A 7,499-nucleotide genomic window follows, 5' to 3' on the forward strand; every position below is an offset into this window, starting at 1 on the left:
GGCAAAAGATCTATCCTTGGATACATGGTAAGTTCAAGGCTCTATCTCCAAAAAAAAGGGGGAGAAAGAAAGAGATGGAGGGGAAAAAAGGCAGGGACATAAAATAGTTGTCTGGGAGGTGAGAAAGGTTTCTCTGATCTGTGCTAATCAAGCTGGACCCCCTCCTCTTACTATTCTGACATCTTATTCAAACGCCCCAGATCTTTTGCTTTTCCCCATTTGAATCACCTCTACCCCCTTCTGGACTGGTCTGTGTTGCTGCATATAGAGAGCACTATACAAGCACTATCTCCACGCCCAGGCTTTGGGTACTCTTCAGTTTCAGAGATCTTAGCCTGCCCAGTGACTCCCTCCTAGATATTCATCAACTTTAGCTAATTATTTTAGGTTTACGCAGCCCTGGCTGTCCTGGGCTCACCATGTAGAACAGGGTGACTTATAGCTCACAGAGATCTGCCTGTCTGCCTCCTGCGTTCTGTGATTAAAAGTATGCTCCATCTCACTTCAACTAATATTTATTGAGCAGCAACTACATGGAAGACAAAAGTGCTAGCACATGTCCCTCATGGCCACAGCTTGAAAACCAACAGGGCGTCTCCAGATTCTGCATCTCTGCGTCTGCTGTCAAAGCATTCTTCGGATCTCTGACTCCTTTCAGCTCTGTTGACTACAAGACACTTCTCGCTCTTAGGCAGTTTCCACACCATTAGCAGCCTTCCTTGGCAGGTTATCCCGTGGCTCTAGCATCTCCAACATCTTGGGGTTTCCAAAGCACTCCAGGCTTTACCTTCACAGTTGCACGCAATGGCCTCTCTGGGCCTCCATGCCTGCCCCTGCCTCCCAGAGTGCTGGGATAACCACCAGAGTGCCGGGATAACCACCACCATCGTGCCTTTGTAATGATCCCATGACTCTGAGTTCCTGTCCTACAACCTCCTGCAGGTGAAGGAGGGAAGGAAGATCCTGTTGGGTGGGGTTTCCTCACTTCACTGTGGGTCTTGCTTGTTAGTTACACATACATGTTAGTTACTCCGTGCGGGCATGACTGCAAGGCATGTGCAAACGAAGTGACCATAAGAAGCCTTGGTACTCCCGTCACCCAAGAGCCAGAGTCACGAGGGCTAGCCTGGTCTACAAAGAGAGTTCCAGCTGTGCCTGGACTATACACTCTTTTAAGAAAGAAAGAAGGAGCTGCACTTCCTGCTTTATCGGAGGACCTGGATCCAGTTCCGGGGGAATCCAACGCTCCTGGCCTCCTTGGATACCTGCAGGAACATGACGCACATAAACCCATGAGCACACACACACACACATATATTAAAAAATAACAATTTTTTTTTTTTGAAGAAGGAATAGCTAGACATGGCAGCACACACCTTTAATTCCAGAACTTGGGAGGCAGAGACATGAAGACCATCAGCTCAAGGCTGCGCAGATAAAGATGAAGAGTGCTTGCCTCGCACGCACGAAGTTTTGGGGTTCCTCCTCAGCACCAAATAAACCCTACAACAGGTGTGATAAAGCATGCCTGTAATCCCTGGTAGAGGCAAGAGATCAGAATTTCAAAGTCATCCTTGGTTAGAAATCGGGGGGCAGGAAGGTGGTTAATTGAAGGGAAAAAAATAAAAACAGGAGGGAGGAGATGCAGCCGGGAGAGTCATCCTGAGCACATCTGGTTGGAAGCCACCTCTTTCTTGAGAGAGCTTCCGGCTCATATATTAAGATCCGCCTGGTGCAGAGGGTGCAGAGGCAGGATGATGGTACCTTCTGCCCCACTCACTTTTCCTCAGTACTGATCGGCCTCCCATTGTAACTAAGTGTGTATCTTGGAGAACACACCTCTCCCCGAGGAAGTATAGCCAGAGACCCTCTTCCTTGTCTGAGGATGCCTATCCACTCTAGGGAACTAAAGTGAAGCTCTTCCCAGTTCGCCAAGCAGCAGCTATCCCTCCAAGATACCACGTTAGTGCTCAGGGAACAGAGTCCCAGCTCCTTCTCAGAGTCACTCCATGTATTTCCCACCACGCCCCATGTCCCCCTCTGCCACTACCGTCTCACCAGATATGTCCCTGTGAAACTCTGTTCTCTTTCAGAAGAACCTGCCCAGTCACTCTCACTCACACACAGATCACTTATTCCCCCCACCCCCAAGACAGGGTTTCTCTGTGTAGCCTTGGCTGTCCTGGACTTGCTTTGTAGATCAGGCTGTCCTAGAACTCACAATGATCAGCCTGCCTGTCTCCCTGAGTGCTGGGATTAAAGGCATGGGCCACCATGTCCTGCTCAGAATCACTTATTCCAGACTTCCATATGACTCATCAAACCTTATCCCAGATAAAGGTTATTACCTTTTGTTTTTTGTCCTCTTTTCTCATGTTCCCTGTTTATAAATTCTCTTAAGGGTAGGCAGAAGTCCCGGTGTCAAGGCCAGTGTTGCTACCCAACACCTACTCTTAGGAGTTTGGGGCTCTGTGGGTAAAAGCACTTGGCTGGAATGACTGACCCTCTGAGTTTGATCCCCAGAATCCATGGTGGAAGGAGAAAACCAGTTCCACAATGCTGTCCTCTAGCAGCCACAGATGGAGTGTGCACGGCAGGTCACAACCCCGTCACACCCACATGCAATGATAATAAGTAAAATATTTGTACGTTTTAATTTGCAAACTAGTTTAGGACAATGGGCTGTTGAGACAGTGTAAAACGGCTTACTTCCAGGCCTGACAATCTGAATTCAAACACTGGAACCCACAGGACAGAAGGAGAGAACTGACTCCCATAAGTTGTGCTTTGACCTTGGTGAGCATGAACACACACACACACACACACACACACACACACACACGAATGAATTAAAAAAAAAAAAAGAGTGTAAGACAATGTGTCCCCTGAGAATGTCTGGTGACCTCATCCTAAGCAAGGATGTTCCTCCTCTCTTTTCCACAATGTAGAGACTCTGCTCCTGGGACAAATATCTAAAGCAGCTAAAAGGAAGGAAGGACCAAGCAATTTTGGGTCATGGTTTCCAAGGTTTCAGTCCAAGGCTGGCTGAATCTGTTGCTTTGGGCTTGAGATGAGGCAGAATGTCCTGGTAGCAGAAAACAGAAGGCAGAGGCTGTTGACCTCATGGCAGCCAAGAAGAGACCAAAGTGAGGCCGAGGCCAAGGCCAAGGACCAGGCGAGGCCTCCTATTCTGTACTTTCCAACTTCTCCCAAAAGATCACCGACAGCTGGGTACCGTGCCTGCGACACACAAGCCTGTGGGCTGTGCTTCATATCCATGCTTTTACCATACTCCCTCAGGGAGGCTCACACCCAAATGCTGCTTCCTTTGGAGCCCCTTGACCACATGTTCAGAGAGTCTCAGAACCAGAAGACTCCGCCAACTGTTGAGGGTAGAGGAGTCTTGGGGGAGGAAGCAATGGGTAAGAGCACTTGTGGTGTAAGCATGAGGCCAGAACTCGAACCCCCGGCACCCACATAAAAAGCTGGGTGTGACCACGTGTATCTTTAACCCTGGCATGGGTGGGCAGAGACAAGATCACGTGGGCTTGCTTGCTGCCAGCATGGCTCCAGATCTAGCGAGACACCCTGTCTCAAGGGACTAAAGTGATAGAGCTATAATACCCAACATACTCCTCTAGCCTGAACACACACACACATGCATGTAAATGAACACGTATACACATACAAGCAAGAAAAAGGAAGGGAGGGAAGATAAAAAAGAAAAGAAAAAAACCCAACGATCTAAACTCTTAATTTTCAAAGAATACATGGGAGAAACTGAGGCGCTAGGAAGTGGCCTTACTGCAGAAGGAGGGTGGTTTGAGCAACTCTTTTGGAATCTGTTATCCTTGGAAACAACTTGAAAAGTCACAACCCGAAAGGCTCTGTGGGCTCACTCCTAGTACACATTCTTGAGACTCTCATACACCCGTGTGCCAGGAAACACTCCTGAAGGTGTCCCTACAGCACAATCTGAATCTGACTCTCAAACGGAAAAGAACCAGCTATTCCTCCGCAAGGGGCAGATGGATGGGTTATAGCAAGCAAAATAAATTGCCTGCAGCTGTGTGTCCCAACATGGCTGACCCTCAAAAGCAGAGTGGGGAGCAGAGGACCCTGGAAAATAAGGTTCTGTTTCTTGTCTGTTCTTCCAGCACTCAGGAGACTTGAGGCAGAAGGCTTGCCTTGAATTCCAGGCCGGTCTAGACTACAGTGTAAAATCCTGTCTTAATGCACCAGCCTCCACTAAAAGAGAAAGAGAGAGATAGCCACACAGGCACAGACAGATAATCCCAGCACTTGGGAAAGCAGACAGTGAGTTTGAGGCTAGCCTAGTGAGTCCAGGACAGCCAAGGCTACACATAGAAACCCTGTCTCGAAAACCCAACAACAACAACAACAAAGAAATGACTGAAAGATGAGACTATTTACTTGTGTAGGGAAGGTCTACAGAGGATGCTAATTAGCACAGGAGAGGATGCTCAACATCTCTACTCATTAGGAAAAACGAATTAAGAACCAGCAACACTGGAGGCATGACAGCACATGCCTGTGATGCCAGTACTCGGGAAATTTAGGCAGAGGGACTATGAATTCAAAGATACCTTGGGCTCCCTAGACAAGTCCTGTTTCAAAAACCAAAGAAATGGCACCGTAAGGCTGTTCAGGATCTGCCCTGACTGCCTTTCTAAGACAGAAAGACAAAACTTTCCTTTCTTCTTCTCTCCTGTCTTTTTCTTTCTTTCTTGTTGAGACAGGGTTTCTCTTTCTAGATCTGTGTGCCCGAGAGCTCTCTCTGTAGACCAGGCTGGCCTCAAACTAACAAGAGATCCTCCTGCCTCTGCCTCCTCCGTACTGGGATTAAAGGCGATGCCACCATGTTCCTCTCTCCGACACGTAGCTGTATTGTGTTGCTGACCTCCATGCTGGCCGAATTCAGAGGGCGTACATGGCTTTTTCTCTTTTTCTTCTGTCTCCCTTCTCCTGGCGGCTGCTCATATTTACAGTTGCCTGCCCTGGGGTTTTTCTTTGAGGCTCTAATAAAACTCTCCTCAATATTTAAAAAAAAAAAAAAATCTCAACAATAGTGAATGTAACAGGTAAAGCTGTTCATTCCTGGCTGGAGAAATGGCTCAGAGGTTAAGAACACTGGCTGCTCTTCCAGAGGCCCTGAGTTCAATTCCCAGCACCCACAACTGTCTGTAACTTCAATTCTAGGCCTTCTGATGCTCTTTTCCTGGCTTCTTATACACACACAATATAACAGCTTCATTGAGATGCAATTAATGCGCGGTAAACCGCACACCAGAGCTGAAGCTGGTGAGAGAGTAATCCAAGCTACTCAGGAGGTGGAGGCAGAGGATTTGCCAGCTCAAAGCCCACCTGGAGCAAAGAGTTACAAGGCTAGCCTGGGGAAATTTAGCACCCTGTCCCCCAAAACAGGAAGTAAAAGGCTGTTCCCCAGTGAATAGACTGCTTGCCCAGCAAGCCCAAAATCTCCGACAACACGTAAACCTGGTGTGGCAGCCCACACCATCATCCCAGCCTTCCAAAGGCAGGAACCAGGATGAGAAGTTTAAGGCCATCCTCAGATACACAAGGAATTCAAGAGCAGACTGGTACATATGATACCCTCACTCACTCATCAACCAATGAATAAAACAAAAGGTAAAAAACGGGACTAGGAGCAGACGGTTTAATGGCTGGGTACTTCAGAGCGTGCACGTGGCCCTAAGTTCAAACGCTAGCATTGAAAAAGCGGGGATGGGGGTTGACAAGAAAATAAAACCCAGACTGCACCTCGCAGATGTCATTTGTGTAATCTGGTGACTTTTACCACGAGTGAAGACCCAGCAACCCATTTGCCCCACCGGGCTACGTGCATAATTTTCATCTCCAAACATCATTCCCTAAATACTTCTTTGTAACCTACCCTTCCCGTGTCTATCACCACCATATTCTTAGGCAACCCCTACTTTGCATTCAGAAAAGTCCTAGCATTTGCTAGGACTTTATAAAGAGATCTTCCATTATAGCCCGGGCTAGACTCAAACTATCAGCTTTTCTGCCTCAGCCTTCCAACTGCTGGCTTTACAGTAGAGTGCTACAATATACAGCTCGTGCAATCTTTTTTTTTTTTTTTTTACTTTGAAGATTCATTTATATTAAACATGTGTCAGAGCATTTTTTTTTCATGCTAAGTAGTAGTCCATTGTAGGACAAACCTCAGTTTTTTTTATCCATTCTCATAGCATAGAAATATTTCTGGTTTGTGCCAATTACAAGTAAAGCTTCTATATATGTTTTAGTACAGGACTCTCTCTCACTTTCTCTCTCTCTCTCTCTCACACACAGCATCACATTGCTAAGTAACAAATAGCTCCAGGAGAGAGCAGCTTTACTTTCTCTGGGCTTTTGAAGACTTTGAAATTCAAGTGCAGATGTCCTTGGAGGCCAGTGGCATCAGACCTCACTGGGGCTGGAGTTACAGGTGACTGTGAGCTACCAGATAAGGGTGCCGGGAACCAAACACTGATCCGCTACAAGAGCAGGACATCACTTCATCACTGAGCCGTCTCTCCAGCCCCTGGAAAGAGAGCCATCTTCTAAACCAAACTGTGTGTTAGTATGCAGTTCTAAGAACTGATATAAAGAAATTGTGTGTGTTCTTTTGTTCGCCTGGTTTTATTTTTGGTATAAAGTCTTGCTAAGGAGCCCTGGCTATCCTGGAGCTCCAGCCAATCCCTCTTTCCTCAGACTGGACTGTCGGCGTGCACCACCATTGATGGGTTAGGTATTCTTTACCATTCACCCCAATGATAATCTTGAAAAACTTCAAAAATCTACAGCAAGCCAACAAGGGAATTCTTTGATTTTACCAAATCTTTCCAATTGTTTGCATGTAATCAATTATGGTAGCTTGAAACAGACACTCCCCTGTGCTACTTCGGCTCATGGGCCACCACACCTGGCCGGCTGAATTCTGTAAACACGGTTTAAGACAAGATTCTGGGCTGGAGAGATGGCTCAGTGGTTAAGAGCATTGGCTCCTCTTTCAGAAGACCCAGGTTCGACTCCTGCTAACCAAATGGTGACTCAAAACTATGTGTAACTCCAGTTTCAGGGGATCTGTTATCCTCTTCTGACCTCCACCAACAGCAAGCATGAATATGGTATACATATGTACATCCAGCCAAAGCCTTCACATATAAAATAAAATGAGCAAATCTAATAAGAGAGAGAGAGAGAGAGAAAGAAATGTCCAAATTAAAAACAAGACAAAACAACAGCAAAGTTCCTGATTAAGCCACAATCACTTTGAGGAATAGACCTTTTATTTATTTATTTTTTTTTTAAGACAGTGTGATTGAGGCAGTTAATTGAGCTAGTTATTCAAAGTATTACGGGAACTTGGAGTTAGTACTTTTATTATGTATACAATGTTTCTGTCTGCCAGAAGAGGGCACCAGATCTCATTATAGATGGTTTTGAGCCAC

This window comes from Psammomys obesus, unplaced genomic scaffold (assembly GCF_907164565.1).
Source record: "Psammomys obesus unplaced genomic scaffold, mPsaObe1.curated_primary_1811, whole genome shotgun sequence".
Classification (NCBI taxonomy): domain Eukaryota; kingdom Metazoa; phylum Chordata; class Mammalia; order Rodentia; family Muridae; genus Psammomys; species Psammomys obesus.